The sequence below is a fragment of the Schistocerca piceifrons genome, chromosome 1 (genome assembly GCF_021461385.2).
Source record: "Schistocerca piceifrons isolate TAMUIC-IGC-003096 chromosome 1, iqSchPice1.1, whole genome shotgun sequence".
Lineage (NCBI taxonomy): Eukaryota > Metazoa > Arthropoda > Insecta > Orthoptera > Acrididae > Schistocerca > Schistocerca piceifrons.
Genome location: NC_060138.1, coordinates 2,781,994 through 2,804,258, shown reverse-complemented (window position 1 = coordinate 2,804,258; position 22,265 = coordinate 2,781,994).

The window sequence follows — 22,265 nt, the reverse complement described above, 5'->3', positions numbered from 1 at the left end:
GCAATATCCCCTTGTAGATAAGTCGGCTGGAGGACGATGTATTGAATCTCGACGCAATTTGAATGTTCAATCGTCATTAGGAGGCGCTGAACATTACAATTAACTATCTGTTATGCGTCGGATTCGAAAATGTAGACTCACAGGACACAAGTCGGCTAAGGATTGATGTATTGCATCTCGACGCAATTTGAGTGTTCCATCGTCATTAGGAGGCCAAGAACGGTACAATTAACTATCAGCTTTGCGTCGGATTCGAAAATCTAGACTCACAGGAGAACCACCTTAAGGTGCCAGAGGCAGCAAGAGACTCTTGGAGACAAGTCGGCTGAAAGACGATGTATTGCATCTCGACGCAATTTGAGTCTTCCAACGTCATTAGGAGGCACTGAACGTTACAATTAACTTGCAATTTCGCGTCGGATTCGAAAATCTATACTCACAGGAGACGGACCATATGGTACCCAAGGCAGCAATATCCCCTTGGAGTCAAGTCTGCTGAATGACGATGTATTGAAACTAGACGCAATTTGAGTGTTCCATCGTCATTAGGAGGCCATTCACATTACTATTAAGCACCAGTTATGCGTCGGAATCGAAAATCTAGACTCACAGGAGACGGATCATAAGTTGCCCGAGGCAGCAATATCCCCTTGTAGATAAGTCGGCTGGAGGACGATGTATTGAATCTCGACGCAATTTTAGTGTTGCATCGTCTGTACGAGGCGCTGAACGTTACAGTTAACTATCAGTTTTGGGTCGGATACGAAAATCTAGAGTCATAGTAGACGGACCATATGGTGCCCGAGGCAGCAATATCCGCTTGGAGACAAGTCGGCTGGAGGACGATGTATTGAATCTCGACAAAATTTTAGTGTTCCATCGTCATTAGGAGGCGCTGAACGTTACAATTAAGTATCAGCAATGCGTCGGATTCGAAAATCTAGAGTCACAGGAGAACCACCATAAGGTGCCAGAGGCACCAAGAGACTCTTGGAGAAAAGTCGGCTGAAGTACGATGTATTGCATCTCGACGCAATATGAGTGTTCCAACGTCATTAGGAGGCACTGAACATTACAAATAACTTGCAGTTTCTCGTCGGATTCGAAAATCTACACTCACAGGAGACGGAACACATGGTACCCAAGGCAGCAATATCCCCTTTGGGGACAAGTCGGCTGGAGGACGATGTATTGAATCTCGACGCAATTTGAATGTTCCATCGTCATTAGGAGGCGCTGAACATTACAATTAACTATCTGTTATGCGTCGGATTCGAAAATGTAGACTCACAGGACACAAGTCGGCTAAGGATTGATGTATTGCATCTCGACGCAATTTGAGTGTTCCATCGTCATTAGGAGGCCAAGAACGGTACAATTAACTATCAGCTTTGCGTCGGATTCGAAAATCTAGACTCACAGGAGAACCACCATAAGGTGCCAGAGGCAGCAAGAGACTCTTGGAGACAAGTCGGCTGAAAGACGATGTATTGCATCTCGACGCAAATTGAGTCTTCCAACGTCATTAGGAGGCACTGAACGTTACAATTAACTTGCAATTTCGCGTCGGATTCGAAAATCTATACTCACAGGAGACGGACCATATGGTACCCAAGGCAGCAATATCCCCTTGGAGTCAAGTCTGCTGAATGACGATGTATTGAAACTAGACGCAATTTGAGTGTTCCATCGTCATTAGGAGGCCATTCACATTACTATTAAGCACCAGTTATGCGTCGGAATTGAAAATCTAGACTCACAGGAGACGGATCATAAGTTGATCGAGGCAGCAATATCCCCTTGTAGATAAGTCGGCTGGAGGACGATGTATTGAATCTCGACGCAATTTTAGTGTTGCATCGTCTGTACGAGGCGCTGAACGTTACAGTTAACTATCAGTTTTGGGTCGGATACGAAAATCTAGAGTCATAGTAGACGGACCATATGGTGCCCGAGGCAGCAATATCCGCTTGGAGACAAGTCGGCTGGAGGACGATGTATTGAATCTCGACAAAATTTTAGTGTTCCATCGTCATTAGGAGGCGCTCAACGTTACAATTAAGTATCAGCAATGCGTCGGATTCGAAAATCTAGAGTCACAGGAGAACCACCATAAGGTGCCAGAGGCACCAAGAGACTCTTGGAGAAAAGTCGGCTGAAGTACGATGTATTGCATCTCGACGCAATATGAGTGTTCCAACGTCATTAGGAGGCACTGAACATTACAAATAACTTGCAGTTTCTCGTCGGATCCGAAAATCTACACTCACAGGAGACGGAACACATGGTACCCAAGGCAGCAAAATCCCCTTTGGGGACAAGTCGGCTGGAGGACGATGTATTGAATCTCGACGCAATTTGAGTGTTCCATATTCGTTAGGAGGCCCTTAACGTTACATTTAACTATTAGTTTTGCGTCGGATTTGAAAATCTAAGCGCACAGGAGCACGACCATAAGGTGCCCGAGGCAGCAATAGACCCTTGGAGACATGTCGGCTGGAGGACGATGTATTGAATCGCGACGCAATTTGAGTGTTCCATCGTCATTAGCCGGCCCTGAACGTTACAATTAACTAGCAGTTTCGTGTCGGATCCAAAAATCTTGACTCACTGAAACAGCCCATATGGTGCCCAAGGCAGCAATATCCCCTTGGAGAGAAGTCGGCTCGAGGACGATGTATTGAGTCTCGACGCAATTTGAGTGTTCCATCGTCATTAGGAGGCTCTTAACGTTAGAATTAACTATAAGTTTTGCGTCTCATTCGAAAATTTAGACTCACAGGAGATAGACCATAAGGTGCCCGAGGCAGCAGAAGACCCTTGGAGACAAGTCGGCTGGAGGACGATGTATTGGATCTCGACGCAATTTGAGTGTTGATTCGTCATTATGAGGCGCTGAACGTTACAATTAACTATCAGTTTAGCGTCGGATTCGAAAATCTAGACTCTGAGGAGAACGACCATAAGGTGCCCGAGGCAGCAATAGACCCTTGGAGACAAGTCGGCTGAATGACGATGTATTGAATCTCGACAAAATTTTAGTGGTCCACCGTCATTCGGAGGCGCTGAACCTTACAATTAACTGTCAGCAATGCGTCGGATTCGAAAATCTAGACTCACAGGAGAACGACCTTAAGGTGCCTGAGGCAGCAATAGACCCTTGGAGACTAGTCGGCTGGAGGACGATGTATTGAATCGCGACGCAATTTGAGTGTTCCATCATCATTAGGAGGCCCTTAACCATACAATTAACTATCAGTTTTGCGTCTGATTCGAAAATTTAGACTCATAGGAGAACGACCATAAGGTGCCAGAGGCATCAATAGACCCTTGGAGACAAGTCGGCTGGAAGTCGATATATTGCATCTCGACGCAATTTGAGTGTTCCATCGTCATTAGGAGTCCCTGAACGTTACAATTAACTATCAGTTTTGCGTCGGTTTCGAAAACCTAGACTCACAGGAGAACCACCATAAGGCGCCCGAGGCAGCAATAAACCCTTTGAGACAAGTCGACTGAAGGACGATGTATTGAATCTCGACGCAATTTGAGAGTTCCAAAGTCATTAGGAGGCACTGAACGGTACAATTAACTAGCAGTTTCGCGTCGGATTCGAAAATTTAGACTCACAGGAGATGGACCATATGGTGCCCAAGGCAGCAATTTCCCCTTGGAGACAAGGCGGCTGGAGGACGATGTATTGAATCTCGACGCATTTTGAGTGTTCCATCGTCATTAGGAGACCCTGAACGTTACAATTAACTATCAGTTTTTCGTCTGATTCGCAAATTTAGACTCACTGGAGAACGACGATAAGGTGCCCGAGGCAGCAATAGATCCTTGGAGACAAGTCGGCTGGAGGACGATGTATTGAGTTTCGACGCAATTTGAGTGTTCCATCGTCATTAGGAGGCCATGATCGTTAGCATTAACTATCAGATTTGCGTTGGGTTCGAAAATCTAGACTCACAGGAGAACCACCATAAGGTGCCCGAGGCTGCAATATCCGCTTGGAGACAAGTCGGCTGAAGAACGATGTATTGAATCTCGGCGCAATTTCAGTGTTCCAGCGTCATTAGGCGGCCCTGAACGTTACAATTAACTAGCAGTTTCGCGTCGGATCCGAAAATCTTGACTCTCAGAAACGGCCCAAATGCTGCCCAAGGCAACAATATCCCCTTGGAGACAATTCGGCTCGAGGACTATGTATTGAGTCTCGACGCAATTTGAGTGTTCCATCGTCATTGGAGGCTCTTAACGTTAGAATTAACTATAAGTTTTGCGTCTGATTCGAAAATTTAGACTCGTAGGAGAACAAGCATAAGGTGCCCGAGGCAGCAATAGACCCTTGGAGACAAGTCGGCTGGAGTACGATGTATTGAATCTCGACGCAATTTGAATGTTCATTCGCCATTAGGAGGCGCTGAACGTTACCATTAACTAACAGTTATGCGTCGGATACGAAAATCTAGACTCACAGGAAACGAATCATATGGTGTGCGAGGCAGCAATATCCCCTTGGAGACAAGTCGGCTGGAGGACGATGTATTGACTCTGGACGTAATTTGAGTGTTCCGTCGTCATTAGGAGGCCCTGAACGTTACAATTAACAATCAGTTTAGCGTCGGATTCGAAAAAGTAGACTCACAGGAGAACGACCATAAGGTGCCCGAGGCAGCAATATCACCTTGGAGACAAGTCGGCTGGAGGACGATGTATTGAACCTCGACGCAATTTGAGCGTACCATCGTCATTAGGAGGCTCTTAACGTTACAATTAACTATAAGTTTTGCGTCTGATTCGAAAATTTAAACTCACAGGAGAACGACCATAAGGTTCCCGAGGCAGCAATAGACCCTTGGAGACAAGTCGGCTGGAGGACGATGTATTGAATCTCGAAGCAATTTGAGTCTTGAATCGCCATTAGGAGGCGCTGAACGTTACAATTAACTATCAGTTTTGCGTCGGATACGAAAATCTATAATCATAGGAGAACGACCATAATTTGCCCGGGGCAGCAATTGACCCTTGGAGACAAGTCGGCTGAATGACGATGTATTGAATCTCGACGCAATTTGAGTGTTCCATCGTCATTAAGAGCCGCTGAACGTTTCAAATAACTATCAGTTATGCGTCGGATTCTAGTTACAGGTTAGGATTCTCCACTTCAGGTTAACTCCATCCCTTGGACTTAAGTACAAGAAGACTGACTCTTGTTACAGAGTATGTTTGAACCATTCCTGTGACAATAGTTATAGATTCCGATGCATCATTTCAGGTTTACTGTATCCCTTGGACCTTCTTATTGACGATGAAACACAGATAGTGCATCGGAATTAAATACAAAAGGCCCAATGCCGTCTTAAGTACAACCAGACTGACTCTTCTTACTGACTATCTGTTGAACCATACCTCTGACTTTTTTATTGACGATGAAACACAGTAAATGCTTCGGAATTAAATACAATGGCACAATGAATACTTTAGTACAAGAAGACTGACCCATCCTACTGTCTATGTTTTGAACCATTCCTGTGACAAAAGTTCTAGATTCCGATGCTTCATTTCAGGTTTACTGTATCCCTCTGACCATCTTATTGACGATGAAACACAGAAATAGCATCTGAATTAAATACAAAAGGCACATTGCCGACTTAAGTACGAGAAGACTGACTCTTCTTACTGACTTTGTATGAACCATTCCTGTGACACTAGTTATAGATTCCGATGCTTCACTTCAGGTTTAGTGTATCCCTTGGACCTTCTTATTGACGATGAATCACAGAAATTGCATCGGAATTAAATACAAAAGTCTAAATGCCGACCTAAGTACAAGAAGACTGACACTTCTTGCTGTCTATGTTTTGAACCATTCCTGTGACGATAGTAATAGATTCCGATGCTTCACTTCAGGTTTACTGTATCCCATGGACCCTCTTATTGACGACGAAACACAGAAATAGCATCGGATATAAATACAAAAGGCCCAATGCCGACTTAAGTACATGTAGACTGATTCTTCCTACTGTCTATTTTTGAACCATTCCTGTGACACTAGTTATAGATTCCGATGCTTCATTTCAGATGAACTGTCTCCCTTGGACATTCTTATTGACGATGACACACAGATAGTGCATTGGAATTATATACAAAAGGCACAATGCCTACTTAAGTACCAGAAGACTGACTATTCCTACTGTCTATGTTTTGAACAATTCCTGTGACACTACTTATAGATTCCGATGCTTCACTTCAGGTTAACTGTATCCCTCTGACCTTCTTTTTGACGATGTAACACAGAAATTGCATCGGAATTAAATAGAATAGGCACAATGCCGACTTAAGTACAAGAAGACTGACTCTTCTTACTGACTATATCTTCATCCATTCCTGTGACAGTAGTTATAGATTCCGATGCTTCACTTCAGATTTACTGTATCCCTTCGACCTTCTTATTGACCATGAAACACAGAAACTACATCGGTATCAAATACAAAAGTCTAGATGCCGACTTAAGTACAAGAAGACTGACTCTTCTTACTGTCTATGTTGTGAACCATTCCTGGGACGCTAGTTATAGATTCCGATGCTTCACTTCGGGGTTACTGTTCCCTTCTACCTTCTTATTGACGACGAAACACAGAAATTGCATCGGAATTAAATACAAAAGGCACAATGCCGACTTAAGTACAAGAAGACTGACTCTTCTTACTGACTATGTTTTGAACCATTCCTGTGACACTAGTTATAGATTCCGATGCTTCACTTCAGCTTTACTGTATCCCTAGGACCTTCTTATTGACGATGAAACACAGAAATTGCATCGGAACTAAATACAAATGGCACAATGCCGACTTACGTACAAGAAAACTGACTCTTCCTACTGTCTATGTTTTGAACGAATCCTGTGATATAAGTTATAGATTCCGATGCTTCACTTCAGGTTTTCTGTATCCTTAGGACCTAGTTATTGGCGACGAAACAAAGAAATAACAACGGAATTAAATAGAAAAAGCACAATGCCGTCTTAAGTACAAGCAGACTGATTCTTCTTACTGACTATGTGTTGAACCATTTGTGTTACACTAGTTAGAGATTCCGATGCTTCACTTCAGGTTTACTGTATCCCTCTGACTTTTTTATTGACGATGAAACACAGCAATTGCATCGGAATTCAATTGAAAAGGGAACAATGCCGACTGAAGTACAAGAATACTGACTCTTCTTACTGTCTATGTTTTGGACCAATCCTGTGACACTAGTTATAGATTCTGATGCTCCACTTCAGCTTTACTGTATCTCTCTGACCGTCGTATTGACGATGAAAGACAGAAATTGAATCGCAAATAAATACAAAATGCACAATGCCGACTTTAGTACATGTAGGCTGAATCTTCCTACTGTCTATGTTTTGAACCATTCCTGTGACACTAGTTATAGATTCCGATGCTACATTTCAGGTTTACTGTATCCCTTGAACCTTCTTATTGAAGATGAAACACAGATAGTGCATCGGATTTAAACACAAAAGGCACAATGCCAACTTAAGTACAAGAAGACTGACTCTTCCTACTGTCTATGTTTTGAACCATTCCTGTGACTCTAGTTATGGATTCCGATGCTTCACTGCATGTATACTGTATCCCTCTGACCATCTTATTGACGATGAAACACAGAAATTGAATCGGAATTGAGTACAAAAGCCACAATGCCGACTTAAATACAAGAAGACTGCCCCTTCTTACTGACTATGTTTTGAACCATTCCTGTGACACTAGTTATAGATTCCGATGCATCACTTCAGCTTTACTGTATCCCTTGGACCCTCTTATTGACGATGAAACACAGAAATAGCATCTGAATTAAATACAGAAGGCACATTGCCGACTTAAGTACAAGATGACTGACTCTTCTTACTGACTATATCTTGATCCATTGCTGTGACACTAGTTAAAGATTCCGATGCTTCACTTCAGCTTTACTGTATCCCTTGGACCCTCTTATTGACGAAGAAACACAGAAATAGCATCTGAATTAAATACAGAAGGCACAATGCCAACTTAAGTACAAGAAGACTGACTCTTCCTACTGTCTATGTTTTGAACGAATCCTGTGACTTTAGTTATAGATTCCGATGCTTCACGTCAGGTTTACGTATCTCTTGGACCTTCTTATTGGCGACGAAACACAGAAATTGCATCGGAATTAAATACAAAAGGCACAATGCCGACTTAAGTACAAGAAGACTGTCTCTTCCTACTTTGTATGTTTTGAACCATTCCTGTGACACTACTTATAGATTCCGATGCTTCACTTCAGGTTTACTGTATCCCTCTGACCTTCTTTTTGACGATGAAACACAGAAAATGCATCGGTATTAAATAAAAAAGGCACAATGTCGACTTAAGTACAAGAAGACAGACTCTTCTTACTGACCATATCTTGATTCATTCCTGTGACACCAGTTATAGATTTCGATGCTTCACTTCAGGTTAACTGTATCCCTTGGACCTTCTTATTGACGATGTAACACAGAAACTAGATCGGAATTAAATACAAAAGGCACAATGCCGAGTTAGGTAGAAGAAGACTGTTTCTTCTTACTGACTATGATTTGTGTAGTGTCGGTAGCTGGACCGACACCGTGATGTTGATTGCTGAAAAGGAATGCTAAACTAAAGCTGTAGCCGATAGTGCACGCACGGCAATAACGCATACGGGCGTGAAGTCTGGAACATAAAAACTTATGAATGAATAAGAAGAAAAGTATGTAGATGCTTTTTACTTAACTTTTAATAATTCCTTGGAATACATCTCTCTCGATTACCCGTAAGCTATAGGCACTGATACAAATGGCTCCTTGCTAGTTCGTAGCCATTAACTTAGCTGATGGCTATTCTGTCTCTCGGCTAATGAGAGAGAAAGGCTTCGTACAACTGGGCGATAGCTAGGTTCGCGTACAACTGGGCGGTAGCTTGGTTCTCGTACAACTGGGGGCGAGTCCACTCTCGTATCACGAGACCTGCCTTGGTGGTGGCGCTAGGTCTGCGATCACAGTGGCGACACGCGGGTCCGACATGTACTACATGGACCGCGGCCGATTTAAACTACCACCTCGCAAGTGTGGTGTATGGCGGTGACACCACATTCCTCCCCCGCAAATCGGCGAACGGTCGTGTAATAAGGCTTCCGCCCGCCGTGGGGAGGACCACATGTTGACGTATGCGATGAGGTGGGGAGCCTAACAACAGGCGAGGCTGTGCCACCCGCACCCGGCCATCCGGTCCGAGGGGAGCTAGGAAACGCCTGCAAAACTAGTCCAGGGTGCCCGTCAACATGCGGTGTATTCGCCCGGAAAGAAACATGAGGGGCCGAAGTGTCGACCTCCATTGCGTCGGGGGAGCCGACGCGCGATGACGTCACGTGGTCCGGAGCGGGCGGGAGTTCCATGGCGGCGGACAGCTGGTCACGGGAAGCGATCAGCGGCGCGTGACCCTGGGAGGCGCCTGGCGGCGGCAACGAAGCGTCGAATGCGGTCGGCGGCGGCGGCGGCTGCTGCTGCTGCTGCTGCTGCGGCGGCGGCGGCGCGTCGCCATGGGGCAAAATGGAAGGCATCGTCGGTAACACCTGGGGATGAGGCGAGCCAGTAGATGGGTCCCCAGGGCGCTGACCGGACGGCACCGTCGCTGAAAGCAGACGGGGAGCGGCAGAACCCGAGCGACGACAGAGGCGCAGCTGATTGAGATGCCGACGCACCTCACCAGAGGCCCCCAAAACCAAATACATCGCGCGGCCGAGGCAGCGAAGAATGCGCCCTGCGAGCCAACGCCGTGAACCTCGATAGTGGCGATAAAATACAACGTCGCCTGGAGCAAAAGCAGGAGTCTGCCGCTGCACAGGAACCTGATGCGGCGGATGCAGCAAAGACATCAAGGTGCGATGAGGACGACCGTGGAGCAACTCAGCCGGCGAGCGACCATCTCGGGGCTGAGAGCGATACGAAGACAAAAAGAGCAACAATGCGTCCTCCCGAGAATGCGACTCTTTCAATGTCAACATCTGTGACTTGAAAGTCCGGACCAATCGTTCAGCGGCACCGTTGGACTGAGGCGAAAACGGCGCGGATGTCAGATGTTGAATACCATTGGCCAGGCAGAATGACTGAAATTCTGCGGACATGAATTGTGGGCCATTGTCGGAAACAATAGTCTGCGGAAGACCTTCAATGCAAAAGATAGCAGACAACGCTTGGATGGTGGCGGAGGACGTCGTGGAAGACATCCGGACAACAAAAGGAAAATTACTGAAGGCGTCGACCAGAACCAACCATCGAGCAATCCAGAAAGGACCAGCAAAATCAATGTGCAAGCGTTGCCAAGGGGAAGTGGCTTTTGGCCACGCAAAGACTTTCCGCGGCGGTGCGGACTGTTGTTCGGCACCCGCCGGGCACGAAGAACACATATTCGTAATCGCAGCATCGATTCCGAACCAAGTACAGTGCTGACGAGCAAGTTGTTTCGTTCGCACTATACCCCAATGTCCTTGGTGAAGAAGCCGTAAAACAGAGGACTGTAACGAACGTGGGACCACGACTCTGGACTGATCATTATCAGAACGCAACAACAAAACACCACGTCGAACTAAAAGTCTCTCCTTGTGAGCAAAAAATCGGCGAACTAACGGATCCTCGATCCGAGACTTTGACAAAGGCCATTGCGTAGCAACAAAACGTAAAACAGTAGCAAGGACGGGGTCAGCAGCTGTGGCTGTAGCGACACGACGAAAATCAATCGGAAACGATTTGACCACTTCATCGGTTTCCGAATCAATGAACATGCAAGCAAGTTCGGAAGAATCGAATGCTTTATCCTCAGCAACAGGCAAACGGGACAACGCATCGGCGTTGCCGTGCTTAGCAGTGGACCGATACAAGATATCGTAGCGGTACTGCGAGAGGAAAATAGACCAGCGAATGAATTTCTGCGCTGTACGTGGAGGTACAGGCTTGGTCGGATGAAAAAGCGATGTCAAAGGTTTGTGGTCTGTGATGATGGTAAAGTGACGACCATACAAGAAATCATGGAACTTAGTAACACCAAACACGAGAGCCAAAGCTTCTTTATCTGTGAATAATTTCTTTGCGCAGACGAGAGCAATTTGGACGCAAAGGCAATAGGGCGATCATGGGAGCCAACTTTGTGCGCAAGCACAGCACCGATCCCGAAATCCGAGGCATCTACCATCAACAAAAGGGGTTTCTGGGGATCGAATGGCGTAAGGCAAGTATGAGAAAGCAACGCCGATTGCAACTGGCGAAAGGCGCGTTCACATTCCGTCGTCCAGACGAACGGAACACCTTTACGGCGTAAGCGATGAAGCGGAGCTGAAATGGAAGAGGCATTGCGCACATATTTATGGTAATAATTAATTTTACCCAACACACTCTGTAGCTGTTTCAGATTTTTAGGGGACGGCAAGTCTTGTATGGCACGGAGGTGCTCTGGACTCGGATGTATGCCTTGGGCCATAATGACATGTCCCAGGTATGGTAAGTCACGAGCAAAAAACACACATTTGTCCTTCCTCAAGCGAAGACCATTCTGCCGCAAGACCTGAAATAATGTTCGTAAATTCTTCTGTCTGTCCGGAGATCACTATATCGTCCAGATAGTTTGCTGCAGTAGGGACCGACGCACAAACAGTTTGTAAAGATTGCTGAAACAAGGCAGGGGCGGATGCGCACCCGAATGGCAGTCTTTTGAAGCGGTACAATCCAAGATGCGTGTTAACCACCAATACGCGCTGGGATTCGTCGTCCACCGGTATTTGCAAGTACGCATCGGCTAGGTCCAACTTTGAAAAATATTTTCCCGGGCACAGTTTAGCAAAAAGATCTTCCGGGCGGGGCAAAGGAAAAGTAGCAGTCACTAGCTGTGGATTCACTGTGGCCTTGAAGTCCACGCAAAGTCTCAATTTTCCGGAAGGTTTTGGCAAAATTACTAAGGGTGAGGCCCAGAGAGAAGCTTGCACACGTTCAATTACACCCTGTGATTCGAGATCGTGTAACGTTCTTGCGACCTCATCACGCAATGCGTGGGGAACATTGCGCGCCCTGAAAAATTTCGGTTGCGCGTTTACCTTTAGTTCTAAATGTGCTTCATAGTTTTTAGCGCAACCTAAGCCCGGTGCAAAAATGTCTGCAAATTCGTCACACAGCCGAGAAACACTGTCTGTAGGCACAGTCTGATGCACTGATAGGACCTGATTTACAATAGACATGTTAAACAACTTAAATAAATCTAGACCAAACAAGTTCACTGCAGAAGAAGAACGAAGAACGTAAAATGACACAAGTTTTGTTTGTCCCTTGAATGTTGCAAGAAGGCTGCACTGTCCTAACACAGGAATTTTCTGTCCGGAATATGTAGTGAGCTTAACATTTGCGGAACGCAACGGAGGTTTGCCCAGTTGTTTGTACGTGTCGTGATTGAGCAATGAAACTGCAGCTCCGGTATCGAGCTGGAATGGTATCACTTGGCCGTCAAAGTCTAAGTCCACAAAAAGTTTATTGTCCTGCTGACGACAAGAGCGACTGTTTTGTGCAATTGGAACAGACACTGGTCTAGAATCACTTGCTAATTGACGTGATTTCCGGCGACGTCGACGCACAGTTTTTGTGGGACGATCACAGTCACTGTTAGAGAAAGTGTCACTGGACGAAGTGGAATTAACGACATGAATGTCCATAGGCGAAGGTCCACGAGCCTGAGTGTCCTTGATTCGATTCCGGCGCGAAGCAAAGGGCCTGGAATGATTGTGACTGTCTGATCTGAGCTTTTTCTGGCAAACACTTTGAACATGTCCTTTCTTATTGCAGAAAAAGCAAATAGCTTGGCGTGACGGGCAATGTTCACGCGAATGTCTAGTAGCACACCGCGGGCATGATTTCACTGCATTTGTGGGCTGGCGCGGCACACCTGGGGTAGCACGCGGCGGTCGCTGTGTCGCCGTGCGCGAGGCCCGGTCACCGGGCCGCGCAGCGCGTCCAGCGGGCCGGTTAATGTTACACACGGCTGGCGAAGTTTCAAAAGATTCCTGAGCACAGTCCAGTGTGTCCTGTCTATCCAATATGTCTATCACTTGTTGAAGGGAGGGATTAACTAGTTTCAAAATTTGCTCCCGTATGCGAACATCAGAAACGTTCTGTGCAATAGCATCACGCACCATTGGATCTGAATAAGAAAGACCACAGTCACATTCAAAGGCACAGTCCCTAGTAAGTCCTTGCAACGTTGCTACCCACTCCCTATTAGTTTGACCGGCCGTACGTTTTGTACGAAAAAACGTATACCGTTTTGCAACCACATTAACTGTTTCTTTGAAATAGGCATCTAATGCAGACAAAATTTCCTCGTATGACAAAGTTGCTACGTCGCGGCGGGGAAACAATTTCACTATCACACGGTATGTGGACACACCGACACAAGAAAGCAAAAACGGCTGCCGCTCATTACCTTGAATTCTGTAGGCAGCCATGTGAAAGGCGAACTGACGAGACCACTCTTGCCAGGTCTCATCGGCTGCCACGTATGGTCGAAAGGGAGGTGCAACAGCGTTCAGTGGCAGCGGTAGCGAAGAAGCGGCGGCGGCCGCATCGGTGTGCAGCGCACGTTGACCCTGGACGAGCTGTCCAAGGGCATCCAGTAACGCCTGCGTCTGCTGATTCTGCAAGCGATAAAATTCGGACAGTACATCTGGAGATTGTGGCGAAGCCATGACACAATTAAATGTAAGCAATCAGAACACTTGAAATCGGCCAATGGTGCAAATGAATTAATACAAACTCTTTATCTCGTCGCCAATAATTGTAGTGTCGGTAGCTGGACCGACACCGTGATGTTGATTGCTGAAAAGGAATGCTAAACTAAAGCTGTAGCCGATAGTGCACGCACGGCAATAACGCATACGGGCGTGAAGTCTGGAACATAAAAACTTATGAATGAATAAGAAGAAAAGTATGTAGATGCTTTTTACTTAACTTTTAATAATTCCTTGGAATACATCTCTCTCGATTACTCGTAAGCTATAGGCACTGATACAAATGGCTCCTTGCTAGTTCGTAGCCATTAACTTAGCTGATGGCTATTCTGTCTCTCGGCTAATGAGAGAGAAAGGCTTCGTACAACTGGGCGATAGCTAGGTTCGCGTACAACTGGGCGGTAGCTTGGTTCTCGTACAACTGGGGGCGAGTCCACTCTCGTATCACGAGACCTGCCTTGGTGGTGGCGCTAGGTCTGCGATCACAGTGGCGACACGCGGGTCCGACATGTACTACATGGACCGCGGCCGATTTAAACTACCACCTCGCAAGTGTGGTGTCTGGCGGTGACACCACAATTTGAACCATTCCTGCGACACTAGTTGTAGATTCCGATGATTCACTTCATGTTTACTGTATCCCTCTCACCTTCTTATAAGCGATGAAACACAGGTATTGCATCGGAATTAAATATAAAAGGCACAATGCCGAATTAAGTACAAGAAGACTGACTCCTACTGTCTATGTTTTGAACCATTCCTGTGACACTACTTATAGATTCCGATGCTTCACTTCAGGTTTACTGTATCCCTCTGACCTTCTTTTTGACGATGAAACACAGAAATTGCATCGGAATTAAATCCAAAAGGCACAATGCCGAATTAAGTACAAGAAGACTGACTCCTCCTACTGTCTATGTTTTGAACCATTCCTGTGACACTACTTATAGATTACGATGTTTCACTTAAGGTTTACTGTATCCCTCTGACCTTCTTTTTGACGATGAAACACAGAAATTGAATCGGAATTGAGTACAAAAAGCACAATGCCGACTTATATACAAGACGATTGACTCTTCTTACTGACTATGTTTTGAACCATTCCTGTGACACTAGTTATAGATTCCGATGCTTCACTTCAGCTTTACTGTATCCCTTGGACCCTCTTACAGTCGATGAAACACTGAAATTGCATCGGAATTAAATAGAAAAGGCACAATGCCGACTTAAGTACAAGAAGAATGACTCTTCTTACTGACTATGTTTGGAGACATTCCTGTGACACTAGTTATAGATTCCGATGCTTCATTTCAGGTTTACTGTATCCCTCTGACCTTCGTATTGACGATAAAACACAGTAATTGCATTGGAATTAAATTGAAAAGGGCGCAATGCCGACTTAAGTACAAGAAGATTGACTCTTCTTACTGTCTATGTTTTGAACCATTCGTGTGACACTAGTTAAGGATTCCGATGTTTTACTTCAGGTTTACTGTATCCCTCTGACCTTCTTATTGACGATGAAACACAGAAATTGAATCGGAGTTGGATACAAAAGGCACAATGCCGACTTAAATACAAGAAGATTGACTCTTCTTACTGACTAAGTTTTGAACCATTCCTGTGACACTAGTTACAGATTCCGATGCTTCACTTCAGCTTTAATGTATCCCCTGGACCCTCGTATTGACGATGAAACACTGAAATTGTATTGGAATTAAATAGAAAGGGCACAATGCCGACCTAAGTATAAGAAGACTGACTCCTCTTACTGACTATGTTTGGAGCAATTCCTGTGACACTAGTTATAGATTCCGATGCTTCACTTCAGGTTTACTGTATCCCTGTGACCTTCTTACTGACGATGAAACACAGAAATTGCATCGGAGAAAAATACAAAAGGCACAATGCCGACTTAAGTACAAGAAGACTGACTCTTCTTACTGACTATGTTTGGAGCAATTCCTGTGACACTAGTTATAGATTCCGATGCTTCATTTCAGGTTTACTGTATCCGTTGGACCTTCTTATTGACGATGAAACACAGAAACTACATCGGAATTAAATACAAAAGGCACAATGCCGAGTGAAGTACAAGAAGACTGACTCTTCTTACTGACTGTGTTTTGAGCCATTCTTGTGACACTAGTTATAGATTCCGATGCTTCACTTCTGGTTTACTGTATCCCTTGGACCTTCTTATTGACGATGAAACACAGAAACTACATCGGAATTAAATACAAAAGGCACAATGCCGAGTTAGGTACAAGAAGACTGTTTCTTCTTACTGACTATGATTTGAACCATTCCTGCGACACTAGTTGTAGATTCCGATGATTCACTTCAGGTTTACTGTATCCCTCTCACCTTCTTATTAGCGATGAAACACAGATATTGCATCGGAATTAAATACAAAAGGCACAATGCCGAATTAAGTACAAGAAGACTGACTCTTCCGATTGTCTATGTATTGAACCATTCCTGTGACACTACTTATAGATTCCGATGCTTCACTTCAGGTTTACTGTATCCCTCTGACCTTTTTGACGATGAAACACAGAAATTGCATCGGAATTAAATACAAAAGGCACAATGAATACCTAAGTACAAGAAGACGGACCCTTCTTACTGTCTATGTTTTGAACCATTCCTGTGACACTAGTTATAGATTCCGATGCTTCACTTCAGCTTTACTGTATCCCTTGGACCTTCTTATTGACGATGAATCACAGAAATTGCATCGGAATTAAATACAAAAGTCTAAATGCCGACCTAAGTACAAGAAGACTGACACTTCTTGCTATCTATGTTTTGAACCATTCCTGTGACGATAGTAATAGATTCCGATGCTCCACTTCAGGTTTACTGTATCCCATGGACCCTCTTATTGACGACGAAACACAGAAATAGCATCGGATATAAATACAAAAGGCCCAATGCCGACTTAAGTACATGTAGACTGACTCTTCCTACTGTCTATTTTTGAACCATTCCTGTGACACTAGTTATAGATTCCGATGCTTCACTTCAGCTTTACTGTATCCCTAGGACCTTCTTATTGACGATGAAACACAGAAATTGCATCGGAACTAAATACAAATGGCACAATGCCGACTTACGTACAAGAAAACTGACTCTTCCTACTGTCTATGTGTTGAACGAATCCTGTGATATAAGTTATAGATTCCGATGCTTCACTTCAGGTTTTCTGTATCCTTTGGACCTAGTTATTGGCGACGAAACAAAGAAATAGCAACGGAATTAAATAGAAAAAGCACAATGCCGTCTTAAGTACAAGCAGACTGACTCTTCTTACTGACTATGTGCTGAACCATTTGTGTTACACTAGTTAGAGATTCCGATGCTTCACTTCAGGTTTACTGTATCCCTCTGACTTTTTTATTGACGATGAAACACAGCAATTGCATCGGAATTCAATTGAAAAGGGAACAATGCCGACTGAAGTACAAGAATACTGACTCTTCTTACTGTCTACGTTTTGGACCAATCCTGTGACACTAGTTATAGATTCTGATGCTCCACTTCAGCTTTACTGTATCTCTCTGACCGTCGTATTGACGATGAAAGACAGAAATTGCATCGGAAATAAATACAAAATGCACAATGCCGACTTTAGTACATGTAGACTGAATCTTCCTACTGTCTATGTTTTGAACCATTCCTGTGACACTAGTTATAGATTCCGATGCTACATTTCAGGTTTACTGTATCCCTTGAACCTTCTTATTGAAGATGAAACACAGATAGTGCATCTGATTTAAACACAAAAGGCACAATGCCAACTTAAGTACAAGAAGACTGACTCTTCCTACTGTCTATGTTTTGAACCATTCCTATGACTCTAGTTATGGATTCCGATGCTTCACTTCAGGTTTCCTGTATCCCTCTGACCTTCTTTTTGACGATGAAAAACAGAAATTGCACCGGAATTAAATTGAAATGGGCACAATGCCGACTTAAGTACTAGATGACTGACTCTTCATACTGTCTATGTTTTGAACCATTCCTGTGAGACTAGTTATAGATTCCGATGCTATACTTCCGGTTTACTGTATACCTTGGTCCTTCTTATTGACGATGAAACACAGAAATTGCATCGGAATTAAATACGATAGGCACAATGAATACTTAAGTACAAGAAGACGGTCCCTTCTTACTGTCTATGTTTTGAACCATTCCTGTGACAAAAGTTCTAAATTCCGAAGGTTCACTTCAGGTATACTGTATCCGTCTGACCATCTTATTGACGATGAAACACAGAAATTGAATCGGAATTGAGTACAAAAGCAACAATGCCGACTTAAATACAAGAAGACTGCCCCTTCTTACTGACTATGTTTTGAACCATTCCTGTGACACTAGTTATAGATTCCGATGCTTCACTTCAGCTTTACTGTATCCCTTGGACCCTCTTATTGACGATGAAACACAGAAATAGCATCTGAATTATACAGAAGGCACATTGCCGACTTATGTACAAGATGACTGACTCTTCTTACTGACTATATCTTGAACCATTGCTGTGACACTAGTTAAAGATTCCGATCCTTCACTTCAGGTTTGCTGTATCCCTAGGACCTTCTTATTGACGATGAAACACAGAAATTGCATCGCAACTAAATACATATGGCACATTGCCGACTTAAGTACTAGAAGACTGACTCTTCTTACTGACTCTGTATGAACCATTCATGTGGCACTAGTTATAGATTCCGATGCTTCACTTCAGGTTTACTGTATCCCTTGGTCCTTCTTATTGACAATGAAAAACAGAAATTGCATCGGAATTAAATACTAAAGGCACAGTGAATACTTAAGTACAAGAAGACGAACCCTGCTTACTGTCTATGATTTGAACCATTCCTGTGACAAAAGTTCTAGATTCCGATGCTTCACTTCAGTTTTACCGTATCCCTCTGACCTTCACATCAACGATGAAACACTGATATTGCTTCGGAATTAAATACAAAGGGCACAATGCCAACTTAAGTACAAGAAGACTGACTCTTCCTACTGTCTATGTTTTGAACGAATCCTGTGACTTTAGTTATAGATTCCGATGCTTCACGTCAGGTTTACGTATCCCTAGGACCTTCTTATTGACGATGAAACACAGAAATTGCATCGGAACTAAATACAAATGGCACATTGCCGACTTAAGCACAAGAAGACTGACTCTTCTTACTGACTATGTTTGAACCATTCCTGTGACACTAGTTATAGATTCCGATGCTTCACTTCAGCTTTACTGTATCCCTTGGACCCTCTTATTGACGATGAAACACTGAAATTGCATCGGAATTAATTAGAAATGGCACAATGCCGACTAAAGTCCAAGAACACTGATTCTTCTTACTGACTATGTTTGGAGCCATTCCTGTGACACTAGTTATAGATTCCGATGCTTTATTTCAGGTTTCCTGTAGACCTTGGTACTTCTTATTGACGATGAAACACAGAAATTGAATCGGAATTATATACAAAAGGCACAATGAATACTTAAGTACAAGAAGACGGACCCTTCTCACTGTCTATGGTTTGAACCATTCCTGTGACACTAGTTATAGATTCCGATGCTTCACTTCATGTTTACTGTATCCCTCTGACCATCCTATTGACGATGAAACACAGAAATTGAATCGGAATTGAATACAAAGGGCACAATGCCGACTTAAATAGAAGAAGATTGACTCTTCGTACTGACTATGTTTTGAACCATTCCTTGACACTAGTTACAGATTCCGATGCTTCACTTCAGCTTTACTGTATCCCCTGGACCCTGTAATTGACGATGAACCACTGAAATTGTATCGGAATTAAATAGAAAAGGCACAATGCCGACTTTAGTACATGAAGACGGACCCTTCTTACTGTCTATGGTTTGAACCATTCCTGTGACACTAGTTATAGATTCCGATGCTTCACTTCATGTTTACTGTATCCCTCTGACCATCCTATTGACGATGAAACACAGAAATTGAATCGGAATTGAATACAAAAGGCACAATGCCGACTTAAATACAAGAAGATTGACTCTTCGTACTGACTATGTTTTGAACCATTCCTTGACACTAGTTACAGATTCCGATGCTTCACTTCAGCTTTACTGTATCCCCTGGCCCCTGTTATTGACGATGAAACACTGAAATTGTATCGGAGTTAAATAGAAAAGGCACATTGCCGACTTAAGTTCTAGAAGACTGACTCTTCCTACTGACTTTGTATGAACCATTCCTATGACACTAGTTATAGATTCCGATGCTTCACTTCAGGTTTACTGTATCACTTGGACCTTCTTATTGGCAACGAAACACAGAAATTGCATCGGAATTAAATACAAAAGGCACAATGAATACTTAAGTACAAGAAGACGGACCCTTCTTACTGTCTATGCTTTGAACCATTCCTGTGACACTAGTTATAGATTCCGATGCTTCACTTCAGCTTTACTGTATCCCTTGGACCTTCTTATTGACGATGAATCACAGAAATTGCATCGGAATTAAATACAAAAGTCTAAATGCCGACCTAAGTACAAGAAGACTGACACTTCTTGCTGTCTATGTTTTGAACCATTCCTGTGACGATAGTAATAGATTCCGATGCTTCACTTCAGGTTTACTGTATCCCATGGACCCTCTTATTGACGACGAAACACAGAAATAGCATCGGATATAAATAAAAAAGGCCCAATGCCGACTTAAGTACATGTAGACTGATTCTTCCTACTGTCTATTTTTGAACCATTCCTGTGACACTAGTTATAGATTCCGATGCTTCATTTCAGATTAACTGTCTCCCTTGGACATTCTTATTGACGATGACACACAGATAGTGCATTGGAATTATATACAAAAGGCACAATGCCTACTTAAGTACCAGAAGACTGACTCTTCCTACTGTCTATGATTTGAACAATTCCTGTGACACTACTTATAGATTCCGATGCTTCACTTCAGGTTAACTGTATCCCTCTGACCTTCTTTTTGACGATGTAACACAGAAATTGCATCGGAATTAAATAGAATAGGCTCAATGCCGACTTAAGTGGAAGAAGACTGACTCTTCTTACTGACTATATCTTCATCCATTCCTGTGACAGTAGTTATAGATTCCGATGCTTCACTTCAGATTTACTGTATCCCTTCGACCTTCTTATTGACCATGAAACACAGAAACTACATCGGTATCAAGTACAAAAGTCTAAATGCCGACTTAAGTACAAGAAGACTGACTCTTCTTACTGTCTATGTTTTGAACCATTCCTGGGACGCTAGTTATAGATTCCGATGCTTCACTTCGGGGTTACTGTTCCCTTGTACCTTCTTATTGACGACGAAACACAGAAATTGCATCGGAATTAAATACAAAAGGCACAATGCCGACTTAAGTACAAGAAGACTGACTCTTCTTACTGACTATGTTTTGAACCATTCCTGTGACACTAGTTATAGATTCCGATGCTTCACTTCAGCTTTACTGTATCCCTAGGACCTTCTTATTGACGATGAAACACAGAAATTGCATCGGAACTAAATACAAATGGCACAATGCCGACTTACGTACAAGAAAACTGACTCTTCCTACTGTCTATGTTTTGAACGAATCCTGTGATATAAGTTATAGATTCCGATGCTTCACTTCAGGTTTTCTGTATCCTTAGGACCTAGTTATTGGCGACGAAACAAAGAAATAACAACGGAATTAAATAGAAAAAGCACAATGCCGTCTTAAGTACAAGCAGACTGATTCTTCTTACTGACTATGTGTTGAACCATTTGTGTTACACTAGTTAGAGATTCCGATGCTTCACTTCAGGTTTACTGTATCCCTCTGACTTTTTTATTGACGATGAAACACAGCAATTGCATCGGAATTCAATTGAAAAGGGAACAATGCCCACTGAAGTACAAGAATACTGACTCTTCTTACTGTCTATGTTTTGGACCAATCCTGTGACACTAGTTATAGATTCTGATGCTCCACTTCAGCTTTACTGTATCTCTCTGACCGTCGTATTGACGATGAAAGACAGAAATTGCATCGGAAATAAATACAAAATGCACAATGCCGACTTTAGTACATGTAGGCTGAATCTTCCTACTGTCTATGTTTTGAACCATTCCTGTGACACTAGTTATAGATTCCGATGCTACATTTCAGGTTTACTGTATCCCTTGAACCTTCTTATTGAAGATGAAACACAGATAGTGCATCGGATTTAAACACAAAAGGCACAATGCCAACTTAAGTACAAGAAGACTGACTCTTCCTACTGTCTATGTTTTGAACCATTCCTGTGACTCTAGTTATGGATTCCGATGCTTCACTTCATGTATACTGTATCCCTCTGACCATCTTATTGACGATGAAACACAGAAATTGAATCGGAATTGAGTACAAAAGCCACAATGCCGACTTAAATA